The sequence below is a fragment of the Schistocerca cancellata genome, chromosome 2 (assembly GCF_023864275.1).
Source record: "Schistocerca cancellata isolate TAMUIC-IGC-003103 chromosome 2, iqSchCanc2.1, whole genome shotgun sequence".
Classification (NCBI taxonomy): domain Eukaryota; kingdom Metazoa; phylum Arthropoda; class Insecta; order Orthoptera; family Acrididae; genus Schistocerca; species Schistocerca cancellata.
The window spans coordinates 244,531,784-244,552,618 of NC_064627.1; the positions used below are offsets into that span (position 1 = coordinate 244,531,784).

The 20,835-nt window shown below is 42.9% G+C and overlaps 1 pseudogene; it reads right to left on the reverse strand.

Annotated features, from left to right (window-relative positions):
• Positions 1-20,385: 20,385 nt before the first annotated feature.
• Positions 20,386-20,503, reverse strand: LOC126163670 (5S ribosomal RNA; annotated as a pseudogene).
• Between the last annotated feature and the right edge of the window lie 332 nt (positions 20,504-20,835).

The following is a 20,835-nucleotide window of genomic DNA, read 5'->3' on the forward strand; positions in this document are numbered from 1 at the left end:
GCGTCCTCAGTTATTTACTGGATGAATTCCAATCTCTGTTTTCCTCTACAGCTTTTACCATCTACAGCTCCTTCTAGTACCATGGAAATCATCCCCTGATGTATTAACAGATTCACAAATTTAGACAACGTAATACACTCCTGGAAATTGAAATAAGAACACCGTGAATTCATTGTCCCAGGAAGGGGAAACTTTATTGACACATTCCTGGGGTCAGATACATCACATGATCACACTGACAGAACCACAGGCACATAGACACAGGCAACAGAGCATGCACAATGTCGGCACTAGTACAGTGTATATCCATTTTTCGCAGCAATGCAGGCTGCTATTCTCCCATGAAGACGATCGTAGAGATGCTGGATGTAGTCCTGTGGAACGGCTTGCCATACCATTTCCACCTGGCGCCTCAGTTGGACCAGCGTTCGTGCTGGACGTGCAGACCGCGTGAGACGACGATCCATCCAGTCCCAAACATGCTCAATGGGGGACAGATCCGGAGATCTTGCTGGCCAGGGTAGTTGACTTACACCTTCTAGAGCACGTTGGATGGCACGGGATACATGCGGACGTGCATTGTCCTGTAGGAACAGCAAGTTCCCTTGCCGGTCTAGGAATGGTAGAACGATGGGTTCGATGACGGTTTGGATGTACCGTGCACTATTCAGTGTCCCCTCGACGATCACCAGTGGTGTACGGCCAGTATGGGAGATCGCTCCCCACACCATGATGCCGGGTGTTGGCCCTGTGTGCCTCGGTCGTATGCAGTCCTAATTTTGGCGCTCACATGCACGGCGCCAAACACGCATACGACCATCATTGGCACCAAGGCAGAAGCGACTCTCATCGCTGAAGACGACACGTCTCCATTCGTCCCTCCATTCACGCCTGTCGCGACACCACTGGAGGCGGGCTGCACGATGTTGGGGCGTGAGCGGAAGACGGCCTAACGGTGTGCGGGACCGTAGCCCAGCTTCATGGAGACGGTTGCGAATGGTCCTCGCCGATACCTCAGGAGCAACAGTGTCCCTAATTTGCTGGGAAGTGGCGGTGCGGTCCCCTACGGCACTGCGTAGGATCCTACGGTCTTGGCGTGCATCCGTGCGTCGCTGCGGTCCGGTCCCAGGTCGACGGGCACGTGCACCTTCCGCCGACCACTGGCGACAACATCGATGTACTGTGGAGACCTCACGCCCCACGTGTTGAGCAATTCGGTGGTACGTCCACCCGGCCTCCCGCATGCCCACTATACGCCCTCGCTCAAAGTCCGTCAAGCGCACATACGGTTCACGTCCACGCTGTCGCGGCATGCTACCAGTGTTAAAGACTGCGATGGAGCTCCGTATGCCACGGCAAACTGGCTGACACTGACGGCGGCGGTGCACAAATGCTGCGCAGCTAGCGCCATTCGACGGCCAACACCGCGGTTCCTGGTGTGTCCGCTGTGCCGTGCGTGTGATCATTGCTTTTACAGCCCTCTCGCAGTGTCCGGAGCAAGTATGGTGGGTCTGACACACCGGTGTCAATGTGTTCTTTTTTCCATTTCCAGGAGTGTACATGGAGAACAGCGACCTGATGCTATATTTAAGTTAGAATGAACACTCAAGATCGTAATAAAATTTGTTCATTTACAGGTTTCGGCTAATGCAAAAGCCATATTCAGCATTTTTGGCCCGCTATGGCTGGTGCTAGCGGCTCCTCGGTTTTGTCGTGATGCCACGATCCCTTGTATCACAAGACAGTCGAGGAACCTCCAACACCAGCCATAGCGGGCCAAAAATTCTGAAGATGGCTTTTGCATAAGCCGAAACCGGTAAATAATCAAATACTATTGCGTTCTTGACTTTATTGTAACTTAAATCTTAACAGAATTCTTATCATCCTGTCCCTTGTCCTTGTCAGTGTTTTCCACATATTCCTTTCCTCTTCGGTTCCGCACAGAACCTCTTCATTACTTATTTATCAGTCCACATTATTCTGTAACACCGCATCTCAAATGCTTTGATTTTGTTCTGTTCGTCTTACCACAGTCCACGTTTCGCTACCATGCAATGCTGTGCTCCAAGCGTATGTTCTCAGAAATTTCTTCCTCACATTAATGCCTATGTTTGATAGTAGCAGACTTCTCTCAGGCAGGAACTCCATTTGTGCCAGTCGTTGTCAGCTTTTGATGTTCTTCTTGCCCCAACGGCCATGGGTTATTTTTCTGCGTAAGTAGCAGAATTCCTTAACTTCATCTATTTCGTGATCATCATTACTGATGTTAAGTTTCTGCCGTTCTCATTTCTCCTATTTCTCGTTACTTTCTTCGATTTACTCTCAATCCCTATTCTGTGATCATTAGACTGCTCATTCCATTCAGCAGAGCATTTAATTCTTGTGATTCTTCAATTTGTCCCAGAGTACTTCATGACGAAAGAGTTCACGGGTGAACAGCCGGGTGTTAGTGCCCAACGGCCACAATATTTCCGCAAGCGACCACGTTGCCACCATCAGGTGAGCTGACAAACTGACTACCGAAATGCCGGCGATGGGCATTTATCTCCTTTCCCCCTCCAGGATTTCCCATCGCGGACCGCACCCAGGCGCGGAGCTCCAGCATTCGTTCAGGGAGTTAAGATCATAGGTGCTGTTGGTGGAAAGCTTAAAGCGGTAAAGAATCACGTAATACTAGTAGTGAGAATTCAGGGAATAATGACGAAGATTAGTGCCATGCTGGTACTGGATCTCTGTGTTGGCCTCTTTCAGGGAACTGATCTGTTGGTAAACCATATGGCTGTTGTAGATTTCGAAAAAGGCAATATGACTATAATGGTAAACGAAACGGAAAGGGAAATTAGATATGCTAATAATATTAGTCCTGCTGAAAAAGCAAGGGGGAGATGCGACTTGAAAATGATGCACGAGTATTGTCAGTTGGAAATAGGTCTCATCGAAATTACTATTTAGGAGGAAAGGAATAATCAACGCAGAATTGGAGCAGAAGAATCCAATTATGAGATAAGGGCTACTGAAGATAACATTACCATAATGGTCCAAGACAGGAAAAGAGCTGGAAGATTTACTAATAAATTATAAAATGGCGTATTCCTGCAAACCTGGATTAATCAGGAGAGGACTCTAAGAATGTAAAATTAGGTCACACCAGCCGTTTATGCTGAGACCCCACATGATACCGTTATCAGAAAATGAATTCTGCAAATTACGGAGAGGTCGACGAGTCTATACTGCGACCCTTTGGTGTATGTGAAGATAAAGACTGGATCATTGAGAATGAGGTTAGATGAACTGGTATTAAGTAAAGTAACTGAACCTCAGAATGACAGGACAGAAACACTGAAAGAATTCATACAGAACTGACTCCGTAGGCTTTCTCGGCGTAATAAGTCTTGAAAGTCTCTTCGTGTTTGCTGCTAGATAATAAAATCAACTTGATTCAATATTTCGGTGATCCAACTGTTCGCCATCTTCAGGAGATTGTTGCATCTGCTGCTGAGTCCCGCTGAGAACTGAGACCAAGGACACGGTATGAAATTTCACGAAACTGTGATAGTTGCCAACTCTTCCGGATTTTGGAGCAGTGGTTATAAAGAGGCAATTGAAATTAGGTTGGCGGATAATTTTATTAATAGAGGCAATGGGTTTTCTCTTAGCAGGACATGAAATCGTGTACTATCCCGCATCAGAACAGAATGTTCTTCGGTGCAGCCAGTCTGAATGTTCAAAAATCCTCCATGAGTGAAGTACATCGTTACCCCCGGTGTTCTACTAAGGGCGGCGCCACCTGCCCAGTCTTGGAGGGTACCAACTGTGATTGGTGGCACATGCTCCGTCTACGTTACGGATGCCTATATAGGACGTCGATTTGGAGCCTTGGCATCAGTTCTAAGTGGGACTCAACAACACAAGCAGTGTTCTCCCAAAGATGGCGAACAGTTGGATCGCCGAAATATTGAATCGAGTTCATTTTAGTATCCGCCAGCAAACGCGAAGAGACTTTCAAAACTAATACAGACATCTGAAGGAGTTAGCAAACTATTCAGTCTTGATTTTGTGGATGGCTACTGGCAGATAGAGTTGTCAGAAAGGTGCAGACAATACATTGTTTTCGTCTACTGAGATAGATGTCACCAATTCAAGGTACTATCGTTTGAGCTAAATATGTCTGTGACGGCATTCATATAAATGCTGGATTCCATATCAGGGGAAGAGCTATCGGCCAAGATTACTAGTTATGTGGACTACATATTGGCAGCTGACTGGCAAGTGCATAACGAGGTACTGGAAGAAGTATAAGAAGTATGTTAAAAGTGTAATATTAAAATCCACGTGGCACACAGTGTATCGGAAGAGGACATCAGTCCAAGTCCTGAGAAGTTGTAGGCCATTAGAGGATTTCACAGCTGCAGAATACAAAGCAAATAAATTCATTTTTCTAGTTTTGTAATCTTTACCGAAAATTTTTAAATAAAGAGATGTTGAACACTGCTGGCTTGCTTACTTCGACTGAAATCAATGCCCCATGGGTAGAGAATGATCAGTGTCAAGAGGAATTTGAAAATATCAAGGAAGTCCTATACAAGGGGGAAATGCTATTCTTTCCCAATCTAGATAGGGAGTTTTGTTTATCAGTTGACAGTTGAAACTTAGGGCAAGTGCCCAATGTGTTCCAAACGATGGATCAGAAGATGGGGTAAAGCAGTAAACGACTAGTTTTGCGAGCAGAATGAAGAAAAAGTGCGAATGTAACTACTCTGTTACAGTGAAGGAAGCTCTAGAAATGTATGGGCTTTCGAAAATTTCGCTCTTATTTGAAGAGTATAAATCAAAATGTATATAACTATCATATGGTCCCGTCTTTGATTCAGAGCTGTAAACTGAACCATGGCAGACTCATTAGGTGGGATGTAGCTCTTCTTGAATATCAGTTTGATATACTTTATAGGCCATATAAAGATAACGCTATCAGAGGTGAATTGTCACGGCTTTCATTAGGACTAATTCACGTAGATCAGTGGGTCCCGAACCAAGGGATCTTCGTTCTATATGAAGAAAGTAGAACATAAGAAGGAGGTTAAAGGATTGATGAGGGACATGCAACAGTAACAAGAAAAAGATAAAATGTTATCAATGATTAAAAAAAAATGGGAAGAGGAACAGGATCAAAGTATCAGGAAGTATTATGTAACAGAGAAGGGAGCGTTGTACCGTATGACTAAATTATTTCGGAGACATTGGAATCTGTGCTTGCCTGAACATGATAAATCTCTATGGCATATTGTCACAGGTCATCACAATTTTGGATCCAAAAACTGTACAGAAACCTGAAGGAAACTTGTATTTTTAATAATGTGGTTAGGAAGGCTAGGAAGATACTAGAGACATGTGAGAAAGATAAAAAGTGTCTCATCACAAGAAAGCTTTCATTTACTTCACTTTACCGATTTCGAGAGTGTTGTTCCTCGGGGTTTTGTATTACGAGACAACTGTACTCAAAGATCGATTATAGATCGGATTGGAAACGTAGTTAGTTTTTGTATAACGTGTTCTAAAGTCATTACTTTTCACTACGCTGAAAGGAAGGATTAATTTGCTAGTGTTTACGAAGTCGGTGCTACAAGGGGGCGAGAGAGTATTAAAAATTACACTTGAGGAGCATGCTCTGAAGCGTAGGTGTCGTGTAGGCCAATATGATGTCTGCCGGCTTCATAGACCAGAAATGTCCTATACCAAATTGTTCGTCACGACTTCTCCTATACCATTGTGGTTCGTTATTAAAGGTTATCATTAAAACCCTGTATGTTTTCAAGCGGAAAATGGATAATACTTCATTTGCAATACTTCTATAAGTGTGTTGACTGACCTAGTACTTATGCACTTTCACCACAACACACTAATAGCGCCAGGAGTGCAGTAATGAATTACACAATTCACTATATTTCATCCACCATTACATAAGTACTGACTCTGCGGTCTGTACAAATTGCTCGTTACAGTTAAAATGTTTCTTTTGTTCGTTTGTGCTATCTTGTAATTGTAAAAAGGTTATGAAATAATGTGTTTGCTCGTACGAGAGCAATCAATTCCGTTTTCTAAACAGATAAACCCTATGATTTGCATGTTGTAATTACTCAGAAACTAGTAATCGAATTTTGAAGAGTGAGTTAAATTTGGGAGATCCCGGGAGATACGGGAACATTCCAGTTAGATTACATCAGTTCCAGGCAGAGCGTCCAACATCAGATGTTGGATTTTAGTGCGTACACAGGAGCAGATATAGACTCAGATTAAAATTTAGTGATGAAGGGTAGGGTGAAGTTTGAGACTACTCAGGTAGAATCAGTGCCCAAAAAAGTGGAATACGGAAATACTAAGGAATGAGCAGTTACTGTTGAAGTTATCTCAGGCTCTGCATAATGCTATCATGTATAGGACAGTAGGTAGATCAGTTGAAGAGGCATAGACATATCTAAAAAGTGCAATCACGAAAGCTGGAAAGAAACGTAAGCCTGAAGAAACCACAGGTAAAGAAGGAATACTTCAGGTGATCGACAAAACAAGGAATTAACAAAAATGTTCAAGTAAATTCCGGAAAATAGAAAAATAAGTAACTTAGGTACGAAACAAGTGGGAAGTGCAGGAATTTTAAGGACTAACTCATCTAGAAAACGCAAAACAACCTCTGGTGAGATTAAAAGCAAGTGTTGTAATATGAAGAGTGCATGGGAATTCCACTGTTAAATGTAGAGACCTAATAACTGGGAAGAGTACATTGGAGGCCTGTACAAGGAAGGCGACATGTCTCATGACGTAACAGAAGATGAAACAGGAGTCGATAGGGAAGAGATAGGGAATCCAGTATGAGAATAAAAATTTAAAATATCTTTCGATGACTTAAGATCAAATAAGACAGAAAGGATAGGTAGCTTTCCATTTTAATGTCAGAATGTTGATATATCGTAGGACATTCGGAGAAACATCATCCACACAGTTCTGAGAGAGTAAGAGCTGACAAGAGCGAGAATAGTCGCACAATCAGCTTAACAGCTTATGTCTCCAAGATGCTCACAGTAATAATGTACAGAAAAACGGAAAAGAAAATTGAGGGTCTGTTAGTCGGCGATCAGTTTGGCTTTAGGAAAGGTAAAGGAATCAGAGAGGCAGCTCTGACGATACAGTTGGTAATGGAAGCAAGACTGAAGAAAAATCTAGACACTTTTAAAGGATTTGTCAACTTGGAAAACGCGTTCGACAATGTAAATTGGCGCAAGATGCTCCCAATTCTGAGTGAAATAGGGTTACGCTAATGGGAAAGACGGGTAATATATTATATGAACAAGAACCAAGAGGGAACAAGAAAGAGGTGCTCGGGTTAAAAAGTATGTAAGACGAGGATGCAGTCATTCACCCCCATATAGCGAAGAAGCAATGACGGAAATGAAAGAACGGTTCAAAAGTGGGATTAAAATTCAAGGTGAAAGCATATCAATAACACAGTCAGCTTACGACATTGCTATCCTCAGTGAAAGTGAATAAATATTACTGGATCTACTGACTGGAGTCCACGGTCTAATCAGTACTGAATATGGACTGAGAGTAAAGTGAGGATAGACGAAAGTAATGGGTAGAATCGGAAATGAGAACAGCGAGACACTTACTTACGAATAGATGAAGTTACGGAATACTACAACCTACGTAACAAAATAACCCATGGCAAACGGAGCAAGGAGGAAATTAAAAGCAGACTGGCACAGTGCATTCCTAGCCAAGATAAATCTAATAATATTAATTATACACCTTAATTTGAGAAAGAATTTCCTTAGCGTATGGAGAACAGCATTGTATGGTAGTGAGACATGGACTGTGGGAATACCGGAACAGAAGAGAATCGAAGCATTTGCGATGTTGTGATGCAGAGTAATGTTGAAAAATAAGACGAACTGATAAGGTAAGGAGTGAGGCGGTTCTCCGCAGAACCGGCGAAGAAAGGAATGTATGGGAAACACTAACAAGAAGAAGGGACAGGATGATAGGACATCTGATAAGATATCTTGGGATGACTTCCATAGTGCTAGTGGGAGCTGCAGGGGGTAAAAACAGGAAGGTAGAGTTGGAATACGTGCAGCAAATTTTTGAGGCCGTAGGTTGCAACTGCTGCTCTGAAATGAAGAGGTTGGCACAGGAGAAGAATTCTTGGCGGGCCGCATAGAACCATTCAGAAAACCGAAGACCTCCCCATCCACCCTCCCAACTAAAAAAAAAAAACACAAAAAAAAGGAGAGAAAGGGAGAGAGAGCTAGGGCGGGTGCATACGTACGCGTCCTGCACGTGGAAGTCGTAACGCCAGTCGTCTGCAATTTCTGCAGAAAAAGACGGTTCTCTAGAAGTGTTAAAATGTAGTGATTATATGTTTTGCCAGAAAGAAGAGGTAAGACATAAAGCCACATAAGCTACAGACATATCTGTCTCATGTCCATTGAATATAGCGCATTGGATGATTGTCAGTTCGTGAACAAAACTACAGAGCAGGGCAACACGTAGAAACTCAGGTTCAATGGATATCATGATTCTTCAACATTTACTAGTATAGATATGCTTATGCACTGAATAATATATGTCGTTACTACGAAACAGTTCATCAGAATAATAAGAAATTCCGGACTGAACCTGTGCCAGACAAGAAGATCACTTACAGTCAGAACTAATGTCAGCAGTTTTGTAAAGTAGAGAAAAGAGGAAGTGATGAGTGTTAGTGTAATGTACTTGAACCGCCTTAGAATTATACTGAGTTGCACTGCGTGGCTCAACAACTGAAAGTCAAAAAGGAACTAAAGAATCTAATAGCGTAAATTAATAACGCATACATGAAAATAAATTACAGTACGATAAAAATAATGGAAAATAGATAGGTAAAGGTAGTGGGCAAATAAAACACTGAAAAGAAACAATATAAACAAAACGCTGAATATTAAAAACTAACGGAAGGATCATGACTACTGGGTTTGCTCTTTATTAGAACAATTTAAGGTAACAACTTGACGATCCGCAAAATATGTAAAGAAAGAACCAAAAACGTCTCGGAGAACATTTTATAAACGGAATAGGTTTTACAAATAAAACTTCCAGTTCGTCTGTTTATCATCGTGTATTACCACTTTTTTTACTTACGGCCGCAATTGCTCGGATGATAATACCAAGACGGGAATTGTACGGAGAGACTGGAAACAGAATAATGAGTCAGGAAAAAAAACTAGAGCCTACGACTCAGTTATGACTATGACAAAATGAAATGGTGGTTTGAGAGGCATTTAGCCAGGAGAATCGATATTAGATGGGTCAAGGAGACAGTTTTGTTTCATTCAATGCGAAAAGAAAAGCCTGAAGAAACTACCTATTTAATTCATGGATGTCTATTGGCCAAAAAAAAAAAAATGCTCAGCTAGATCTACAGGAAGCAAATTCTACAGGAGGCCTTTATCCCGCCATGGACGTCGAATAGCTAATGGAGAGAATTTCTCTTCCGACAGTGCGATAACTAATAAATGCTTGCACCACGATTCGTCTATATACTTATTGCTTCTTGTATGGCTCCGAGACGGAGCCACAAGTGATCTAGAGTTACTCTGCGTGCACTAGAGCTGCAATGAATGACAGCTGCAGCATCACAACGGTGTTGCACTCGGCCAGCACGCCACACAGGCGTCAGGTAGTAATACCTTATGAACAACAGGCAGAATAAGACCCCGCAGGAGACGGACGTTAGAGCAGCTGCTGTTTATGCAGTTCCAGAGTTCAAGTCGCTAGCTGAGAAGGATGTCTGCAGGTTGTGTAGCAGGGAACGGGAAACTAACCTTTCCCCTTGCTTTTTTTCTGCTTCACGGTTGTCAATCTCTCTGATATTGGCCGTCCGAAAACCAAAATTTTGCTCTGTCGCCGTCCTTGTGGTTCATTTTCCGCTGCTTATAATCCCGCTGTTTCTTTTGTTTTTATTTAAAACCAGCCTTGTTGTGTTTCACTGTAAGCTGTTTATAATCTCACTGTTTCTTTTATTTTTTTATTTATTGCTTCAGTTCAAATGGGAGAAGAAGTGAAACACTCATGCCGTCATACATCCGCGGTAACAGCAGTAAACGGATAAATAAATTCTACCACGTGCGATATTTTAACTGAATAATACAAAACAGGCATCGTGACGAAAAAAACTTGTCTCAATAGATGGATGTACAGTTATTGTAGTGGTCTGGTTTGATGCAGCTCTCCATGCTACTCTATCGTGTGCGCGAGCCTTCATCTTCGAATAACTACAGCAACCTACCGCCTTCTGAATCTGTTTAGTGTATTCATTTCTTGGTCTCCGTCTACGATTTTCACCCTCCAAGCTTCCCTGCAACACTAAACTGGTGATCAAATGATGCCACAAAACGTGTGCTACCAACCGATACCGTCTTCTAGTCAAGTTGTGCCACAGATTCCTCTTCTCTCAAATTCTATTCAAAACTTCCTCATTAGTTGCATGATCTACCCAGCTAATCTTCAGCATTCTTCTGTAGGACCACGTTTCGAAAGTTTCTATTCTCTTCTCTACACTGATTCATCGTCCATGTTTCCTGCCATAATCCATCAAATAATTTCAGAAAAGACTTCCTGACATTTAAATCGATACTCGATGTTAACAAATTTCTCTTTTTCAGAAACGCTTTCCTTGTCCTAGACAGTCTACATTTTATAACCTCTCTACATCGAACATCATCAGTTATTTTTCTCCCCAAATACCAACGCTCATTTACTACTTTAAATGTCTCATTTCCTAATCAATCCCATCAGCATCACCTGATTTAATTCGACTACATTCCATTATCCTAGTTTTGCTTTTATTGATGTTCATCTTATATCCTCCTTTCAAGAACTTGTCGATTCCGTTCAGCTGCTCTTCCAGGTTCTTTGCTGTCTCTGAGAGAAATACAATATCGTTGGCAAACCTCAATGTTTTCTCCATGGATTTAATTCCTACTCCAAATTTTTCTTTGGTTCCCTTTACGTCTTGTTCAATGTACATATTGAATATCATCGGGGATAGGCTACAAACCTGTCTCACTCCCTTCTCAATCACTGCTTTCCTTTCACACCCCTGGACTCATATAACTGCCATCTGGTTTCTGTACAAATTGTAAATAGCCTTTCGCTCCCTGTATTTTGACCTGCCACCTTTAGAATTTGAAAGAGAGTATTCCAGTCAACATTGTCAAAAGCTTTTTTCTAAATCTACAAATGCTAGAAACGTAGGTTTTCCTTTCCTTAACCTATCTTCTATGATGAGTTGTAGGATTAGTATTGCCTCGCGTGTTCCAACATTTCTACGGAATAAAAAATTATCTTACCGGAGGTCGGCTTGTACCAGTTTTTCCATTCGTTTTTAAAGAATTCGAGTTAGTATTTTGAAACCTATTAAACTGATACTTCGGTAATTTTCACACCTGTCAACACCTGCCTTCTGTCTCATACATCTTGCTCACCAAATGGAAGAGTTTTGTCATAACTGGCTGGCTCTCCCAAGAATATCAGTAGATCTAATGGAATTTTATCTACTCCCGGGACCTTGTTTAGACTTAGATCCTTCAGTGCTCTGTCAAATTCTTCACGCAGTGTCATATCTTCTATTTCATCTTCATCTACGTCCTCTTCCATTTCCGTAATATTGCCCTCAAGTACATCTCCCTCGTATAGACCCTATGATTACTCCTTCCACCTTTCTGCTTTCCCTTCTTTGCTTAGGACGTGTTTTCCATCTGAAGCCTTGATATTCATCCAGGTGGTTGTCTATTCTTCAAAGGTTTTTTTAATTTTCCTGTTGGCTGTATCTATCTTACCCCTAGTGATACATGCTTCTCCATCCTTATGTTTTTACCTACTTGATCCTCTGCTGTCTTCACTATTTCATCTCTCAGAGCTACCCATTCTTCTTCTACTGTATTTCTTTCCCCCGTTCTTGTCAATCGTTCCCTAATGCTCTCCCTGAAACTCTCTACAGCCTTTCGTTTTTCCAGTTTATCCAAGTCCCATCTCCTTAAATTCCCGCCTTTTTGCAGTTTCTTCAATTTTAATCTACAGTTCGTAACAGATAGATTGCGGTCAGAGACTGCATCTGCCCCTGAAAACATCTTACAATTTAAAACCGGGTTCATAAATATCTGTCTTACCATTATATAATCTATCTGAAACCTTCCAGTGTCTGCAGGCCTCTCAACAGATACCCCTCCGTTGTGGTGTCACCTCCAGTACGGTTATATGTATCGCCGAGGCACACAAGCCTCCCCACCAACGGCAAGGTCCATGGCTCATGGAGGGAGGGGGAGGGTGTACACTACCAGTATTAATTCTGTTGTTGTTGTTGTGGTCTTCAGTCCGAAGGCCGGTTTTATGCAGCTCTCCATGCCACTGTATCCTGTGCAAGGCCCTTCATCTCTGAATAACAACTGCAACTTACGTCCTTACCTTTCTACATCCGTGATATTTACAGTGCGTTTAATATTAGTTGCGACTTTTGACGTTTGGCTCAGCGGAGGGGCGTGACGCCGTTGTCCAGGTAACACCAATGGCGAGCAGGCTCTCCCTAACACGCCGCCAGCTCTCCGGTTGGTAAAGCGAATGTTTCGCCACACCGTTGATAAACATTACCACGCAGTGCCGCGCAGTAGATGCATCAACGTTCGTAATCTCTCGTTGTAGCGTGGTATTGTCTGGCGCTGAAGTGTTATGCCGTCATAAGTATTGTGACCAACTATTTTGTGTTGGATTTGTAATAATAAAAACAGATTCACAGTGAAAGTGGACGTTCAGAAACACATTCAGTGGATTTGAAAATAATATTATGCTTAAAAATATGTCTCCAAACTCCACAATAATAATGAACATTGCGCCATAACACTCTGTTGTGATGGATAAAGCTAGAACAATCCAGTGGATGAAAGCGGATCTTTCGCTCTAGGTACAAAGAAATTTTCCACTGGATACAATTGAACGTAGCATGTATAAGGCGAAGTAAATGGAACTTGAGGTGCTGTACAAGTCAAAAACCCCCCACTACCTGGTCAACAAACTTGCTGACGCTAAAGGAAATACACTCCTGGAAATGGAAAAAAGAACACATTGACACCGGTGTGTCAGACCCACCATACTTGCTCCGGACACTGCGAGAGGGCTGTACAAGCAATGATCACACGCACGGCACAGCGGACACACCAGGAACCGCGGTGTTGGCCGTCGAATGGCGCTAGCTGCGCAGCATTTATCACACGCCGCCGTCAGTGTCAGCCAGTTTGCCGTGGCATACGGAGCTCCATCGCAGTCTTTAACACTGGTAGCATGCCGCGACAGCGTGGACGTGAACCGTATGTGCAGTTGACGGACTTTGAGCGAGGGCGTATAGTGGGCATGCGGGAGGCCGGGTGGACGTACCGCCGAATTGCTCAACACGTGGGGCGTGAGGTCTCCACAGTCCATCGATGTTGTCGCCAGTGGTCGGCGGAAGGTGCACTTGCCCGTCGACCTGGGACCGGACCGCAGTGACGCACGGATGCACGCCAAGACCGTAGGATCCTACGCAGTGCCGTAGGGGGACCCCACCGCCACTTCCCAGCAAATTAGGGACACTGTTGCCCCTGGGGTATCGGCGAGGACCATTCGCAACCGTCTCCATGAAGCTGGGCTACGGTCCCGCACACCGTTAGGCCGTCTTCCGCTCACGCCCCAACATCGTGCAGCCCGCCTCCAGTGGTGTCGCGACAGGCGTGAATGGAGGGACGAATGGAGACGTGTCGTCTTCAGCGATGAGAGTCGCTTCTGCCTTGGTGCCAATGATGGTCGTATGCGTGTTTGGCGCCGTGCAGGTGAGCGCCACAATCAAGACTGCATACGACCGAGGCACACAGGGCCAACACCCGGCATCATGGTGTGGGGAGCGATCTCCTACACTGGCCGTACACCACTAGTGCTCGTCGAGGGGACACTGAATAGTGCACGGTACATCCAAACCGTCATCGAACCCATCGTTCTACCATTCCTAGACCGGCAAGGGAACTTGCTGTTCCAACAGGACAATGCACGTCCGCATGTATCCCGTGCCACCCAACGTGCTCTAGAAGGTGTAAGTCAACTACCATGGCCAGCAAGATCTCCGGATCTGTCCCCCATTGAGCATGTTTGGGACTGGATGAAGCGTCGTCTCACGCGGTCTGCACGTCCAGCACGAACGCTGGTCCAACTGAGGCGCCAGGTGGAAATGGCATGGCAAGCCGCTCCACAGGACTACATCCAGCATCTCTACGATCGTCTCCATGGGAGAATAGCAGCCTGCATTGCTGCGAAAGGTGGATATACACTGTACTAGTGCCGACATTGTGCATGCTCTGTTGCCTGTGTCTATGTGCCTGTGGTTCTGTCAGTGTGATCATGTGATGTATCTGATCCCAGGAATGTGTCAATAAAGTTTCCCCTTCCTGGGACAATGAATTCACGGTGTTCTTATTTCAATTTCCAGGAGTGTAGTTTAATCAGGCTTCGTCCGTATCACGCTAATTTAAATCCGGCTGAGAATACACTAAGTGAGGCTAAAATGCTAAAAAAAAGGAAGCAATTTGAAACGTTGCACCACAGGACAGATCTCGAGTTGTCAGAGAGTTAAGGAGAGAGGCATCACGAAGGCCTATGTCGAGTTTCGAGTAATACGTAACTTCTCTTCTTACCAAGTTAAAATCTGCTTCTTTTCTCAAAACAGAGCATAGTTTACAAATATACATTCCACTAACATTCTAACGCAGTTGAAACTGCGACAGAATCATGTACTAATGTGGTATTTAACTAGTAACTGAGGGGAAGTCAGGTCAGTAGTTGATGAAACAGGCCTTCTCAGAATAAAATAAGCGCATAACTTCACTTACATTGTCACAAAACTCACAGCAGTTCTCATTTTACCCGCTATCGATGGTCCTTAAAAATTACATTATTTCTCTGAAAAAATCTGAAGTTGTTAGATTATCGCGGCTGATATGAAAGTTTCGCAAATTAATCATATGACAAAATATTCTGCACTTTGTGCTTTATTTGCCAAAATCTTGTTTCGATACCTCGAACGGTTTATTCGATAAGTGGGATTCATAACTATTTCTTTCTGGCTTTTTCGCTGGCGCGTGCTTTCATGAAGGAGTAGTTTACATAAATTGCATTTTCTCGAGACTACAGACAGAGCCCTTCAAGTTTAAATAATAATTCAGTATGTTTCTACACTTCATATGAGGCAACATATGACATAACACGCACGAAACACAAATTCATAAAGATCCTTATTTTTCACTGCAAACTTTAGGAATTTCATGCAGTAATATCGAAATGTCACAATAACTGTGACGTTAACGAAATGATATACAGTTCATCATGAAGATGACGAATTGACCTACAAGATGTGCGAGAATCACATGTTTATAGCTGGTAGTTTCTTTCTTTACAGTCGTTTGAGAAAGATCACAGATCGGTCAGCTTGCGCGGCTTGCTGTTCTCGCAGTTAGCTGTGACGCTCTCGGCTCACGCTAGCAACTACTCTTCCCTCAACTCGTTCCGCGCTGAACTGACGAAAGTCGCAACTAATTTTAAACGCACTATAATACTACGGACACGCAAATGAAGAATTTGACTGATTTTATTTCGGATGTATCAATGCATTGAAGACGACAGACGATTTAATATGTTCACGTCACACGAACCTCTTCAAGTCAGCCACAGTTACAATGTCGACGCAACTGCGTTCTTATGAATGATTTTACAAAAGCACACACTTCTATGTATAGAGTCTAGAGCATCTCATTCCACTCGGAGTCGCATTCTGCAGCATGCTTTCTTGTCAGGTGCGGACAGTTGGTTCCCTCATGCCGCTTGAAACACAAAGGTCTCGTCCCTTATGCTGGCCTGCACAGAGAAGCATAAAAATTCAGACACCTCTCTTGAGTGTTTGATATGGGCGCATTCGGCCATCAACTTCCAACATGATGCTAAGATCTCAGCAAACAGCGAGCATTCGTGTTGCTTTCATATGACAGGCAGCCATGATAGTAATAACGCTAGGTAATGTATATGCATGCATATTACTGGCTCTTCGTTCTCGTTTTCTTTACTTTCGGAACACGTCGTGACCGGTATCCGTGTCTGAGTTAACCCCCGGTAAATACAAATGACTTAGGAACAGTAACTTTCACTCACAAATATATTTCTAAACATTATGTAAAGCTATTTTTAAGAATTTTTTTAGCATGATATTCCGAAAGGGTGCTAAACTATTCCTTGATGTCTATTCCTTACCATAATGGCTGGCTTGTTGTACATTTAGACCTCGCGAATTCATTATCTTAGACGTTTCCTTTGTTCAGAAAGTCTTAACGTGTGTACCTCGCCTCCGTGCCTGAGCACTAACAAGGGAACCTCCACATCGCACCCCCCTCAGATTTAGTTATAAGTTGGCACAGTGGATAGGCCTTGAAAAACTGAACACAGATCAGTCGAGAAAACAGGAAGAAGTTGTGTGGAACTATGAAAAAATAAGCAGAATATACAAACTGAAGAGTCCATGCGCAATATCAAGGATAGCGTGAGCTCTGGATCGCCGTGGTCCCGTGGTTAGCGTGAGCTGCTGCGGAGTGAGAGGTCCTTGGTTCAAGTCTTCCCACGAGTAAAAAGTTTGATTTTTTATTTTCAGACAATTATTATCTGTCCGTTATTCCGTCCGTCCGATGCGAGGTAACTGCGCCGTAGTATGGGGACGCTACACCTAAACAAACATCGAAACACACGACGTCAGTCGACTACAGCGCACGGAAGGGAGAGTATTCCGGCTAACGAGGCTCCCTGGCTGGCAGTTGGCTGTTCGCTACTTTGGACGAGAGTACATTAAATACGTGAGATGTATTCCGTGGACAATATGAATCCAGGAAATATAGCTCGTGACTTCAATAACAAGGTCAATGAATATTTTTCTGTGGAGGAATCGGTTGACCAATGACCTTGCGATCAAATGTTTTCGGTTCCCATTGGAGAGGCACATCCTTTCGTCTACTAATCGCATGGTTTTGCGGTGCGGTCGCAAAACACAAACACTAAACTTATTACAGTGAAGAGAGACGTCAATGAACGAACGGACAGATCATAACTTTGCGAAAGTAAAGTAAACTTTTCACTCGAGGGAAGACTTGAACCAAGGACTTCTCATTCCGCAGCTGCTCACGCTAACCACGGGACCACGAACACACGTTATCCTTGATGTTGCCTATCTTGCACATGGACTACTCAGTTTGTAGATTCTGCTTATTTTTTCATAGTTCCACACAACTTCTTCCTGTTTTCTCGATTGATCTGTGTTCAGTTTTTCAAGACCTATCCACTGTGCCAACTTATAACTAAATTTGAGAGGGATGCGATGGGGAGGTTCCCTTGTAAGTCTTTGTTTCATGCAAAACCATGTTCCATTCACTTCCTTTACATTCTGATCGGGGGCTACGTCGCACTCCATTGACACACTTGCACTTATCAATCTTAAAACTTTTTTAGTGATTCGGGTAAAACGTCGTTCACGCAGTACTTCCAGTTATACGGCGGCGGAAACGACGTCATCTTAAATTATTGCGTTCACTGCACCAATTCTTTTTTCCCAGTTTATTAAATAGTTTAAGCAAAACAAGACAAAGACGTTTGTGCTGCCACTATCGAGAATACGATTCATGATTTGTTACACATTGAGACAGCATAGAACGAGATTTGCGGTTAATGTTCTTGGTCAATACTCATTCATGTCACTTCTGAGTAGCCCCCACTCGTTTCGCTACGTACAAGCTATACCATCTACGAACTAAATTTTCGAAATCTGATGGCATGATTCAGTGTCAAGGATGGTACTGGGTTCATTATCTTGTATATACACTTGCAAGAGACAGTCTCGGCTCGATCACGAATCTGCATTTAAACATTTCGACACGGACCCATCTCTCACTTCAACCGCGCGTGCGACGACGTGTGACTGGGTTGCTTTCCGTTTGTACGCAACAGCGTTGCAGTCTTCGAGAGGAAGGGGGGCGGGAGGGGTTTACACCCCAGTGAATCATTGGCTCAACAAGTATTTGACGTGTTTTGTGTATGTGTGTCAGTATTGCCATACATATGCAGCAAAAATCAACGAGACCATCACTGTTTGGAACATTTTAAATATTGTGGCATCCAAGATAAGAAGGCGTTATCCAACGGAAGGCGATGTAGAACACGATGTTGACAATTTAGCAATGGTATTGGTAGATCTGGTTGTTCAGAGACATGGATATTCATTTGACTGCCCAATTGAAATTACATTGGATAGTATAGTGGACGAAGGAAACGACTTTATAGCGATAAAGTGATTAACAGTGTCAAGAATGTAGTGCTAGTGGTAGTTGCGCAGACAATACTCTTCACATACAAGCTAACAGTTCTGCTGAGTATGAAGCTTCACCAGAAAAGAAATCCAATACTGTTAGTATGACAACAAAATTTTCGAATAACATCACCAGAAAAGAAATCCAATACTGTTAGTATGACAACAAAATTTTCTAATAACATCTTGAACTAAACCTCCATGTAAAGTCGCGACCAAAAGCTTGTTGTTTTAGCGACATCCACCTACAAATAGCACGTGAAACCAACAGTAATGTCTGATTACTTGTAAGAAGTAATGAAAATTCATTTCGAGCAAACAAGGCAATCAAACAACGCATTCTATGAGGCTTTGAAGTAATAAGGAATGAAGGAGAATGTCTCCATTACTGGCACCTACAATTTTGGGCAGTGAAAGATGCAAGGGAAACTGGGAACAGAAATTTTAAATGTTCTGCACCTTCCATAACACGTCTCAAGAAAGATTACAGAATGTGCCATAGACGCATCTCTGCTTTAAAGGCAGCAAGAGATTTACAGGGAGACCAAGATATTCGCCAGTCTTGACCCAGTTTTGTCGACGAAATAAACTACAAAACTGCAAGCTTCCACATTCAGCCAAACTGCACTTGGGACACTGGTCCAATAGGATTTCATTATGAACTAACTTCTGTGGTGCAACACAGGAAAAAAAAAAAAAAAGAACAGATGCCTTGGTCCAGTATGCAAACAATACAACTCGTAGTTATAGAATAGATGGTGGACTTTCAATTAGTGGACATCTAATAAAATAAAACTGTATATTTGTCTTCAGGAAAAACATTCAGCCCGAAAGTTAAAAAGACTATTGGAGATATTCTTCCACCAAACATAAATTTACAGGCTAGCACATGTGCGACAATGTCAAAAGAGCATCTACAATTATTTTTAGTGGATATTGTTAATAACAATGTGACAAATAACCGGAAGTGTATAATACTTTTTGATTCTTGGAATGTTCGCAAGGACACAACAGTAGTAAATGATTTATTTGCGGGTAAAGACAGTGAATGAATGATGATTCCGCCAAAGACAAAAAATACCCACAGCCTTTGGATATAAGGATAACAGACTCTATAAGGGCTCTCTGCAGTGATTTCCACTTTAAATTATTAAATAAGTTTTCATAAATAAAAAGCATTCTATTCTCCATAACCAGCTGTCTGCTCCAGTGTATATGGCTATGCTTTCCTGGAAAGCGGCTGGGTACAACACTCCCGAGCATATCGCTGAATTCAATAATGTGATTCCCGTGGTACTTGATTTTGCAGCTCAAGAACGTCGTTCTGGGGATTGTGTAAGTACTGTTTTCGCCAAATGTGCCTACCGCAATTCCTAATATTGTTTCATGCTTTTTGTTGCGTAATGTCGTATAAAATTTGAACTCCTATAGCTGCCAGGCTAAGAGTAACACAGTCGAATGTTATCACCAGCCTAATCACAGTGGTATATAAAGCTTCTAAATACAATTAGATGACAAAATCATTGTCCGAGCTGAGAGACCTCCCTTATCAAGTATACTTTTCAGAACAGTGGCAGGCTTACAAAATTAACGAATTAATTTTATATAATACCACTGATGAAAATCATTTTTAATTAGTTTTTAGAAACATGTATTTTAATATTTCGACTTTTAGTTATCATTGTTTCATGTTCACATATTTTGAACGTTCTTGATTGAACTAAAACCAAAAACTCCTCCCGAGCAGGCCATGAAGGCCCAACGGTACCGACCGGTCGCCGTGTCATCCTCATCCACAGGCGTCACTGGATGCGGATACGGAGGGGCATGTGGTCAGCACACCGCTCTTCCGGCCGTATGTCAGTTTCCGAGACCGGAGCCGCTACTTCTCAATCAAGTAGGTCCTCAGTTTGCCTCACAAGGGCTGAGTGCATCCCGCTTGCCAACAGCGCTCGGCAGACCGGATGGTCACCCATCCAAATGCTAGCCCAGCCCAACAACGCTTAACTTCGGTGATCTGACGGGAACCGATGTTACCATTTCGGCGAGGCCGTTGGTCGTTTTAAGTGAACAGTGTGGTGTTTGTGCCGTCACTCGCCAATATGGGGATAAAGAGAAAGAAAACGAGTCTACCATGCAGCTCGCCTTAACATTTATGGATGGATTCCACGATATGAAAGCTTTTGCTCTGGCTGTGGTTCCAAATCTGGAAAAGAATACATCTGTACTTTCATCTTACAAATAAACAAAGGCCATTTGCTACACTTCAACAGAGCGATCCTGTTCTCTCGTCTGCAGACATTGTTCAGGCAACAGTCACCGTGTTTAACACGTTCACACCGGCATGTGTCACTGGTGGCTGGCATTAGACCAGGGACAACCAAGATTTC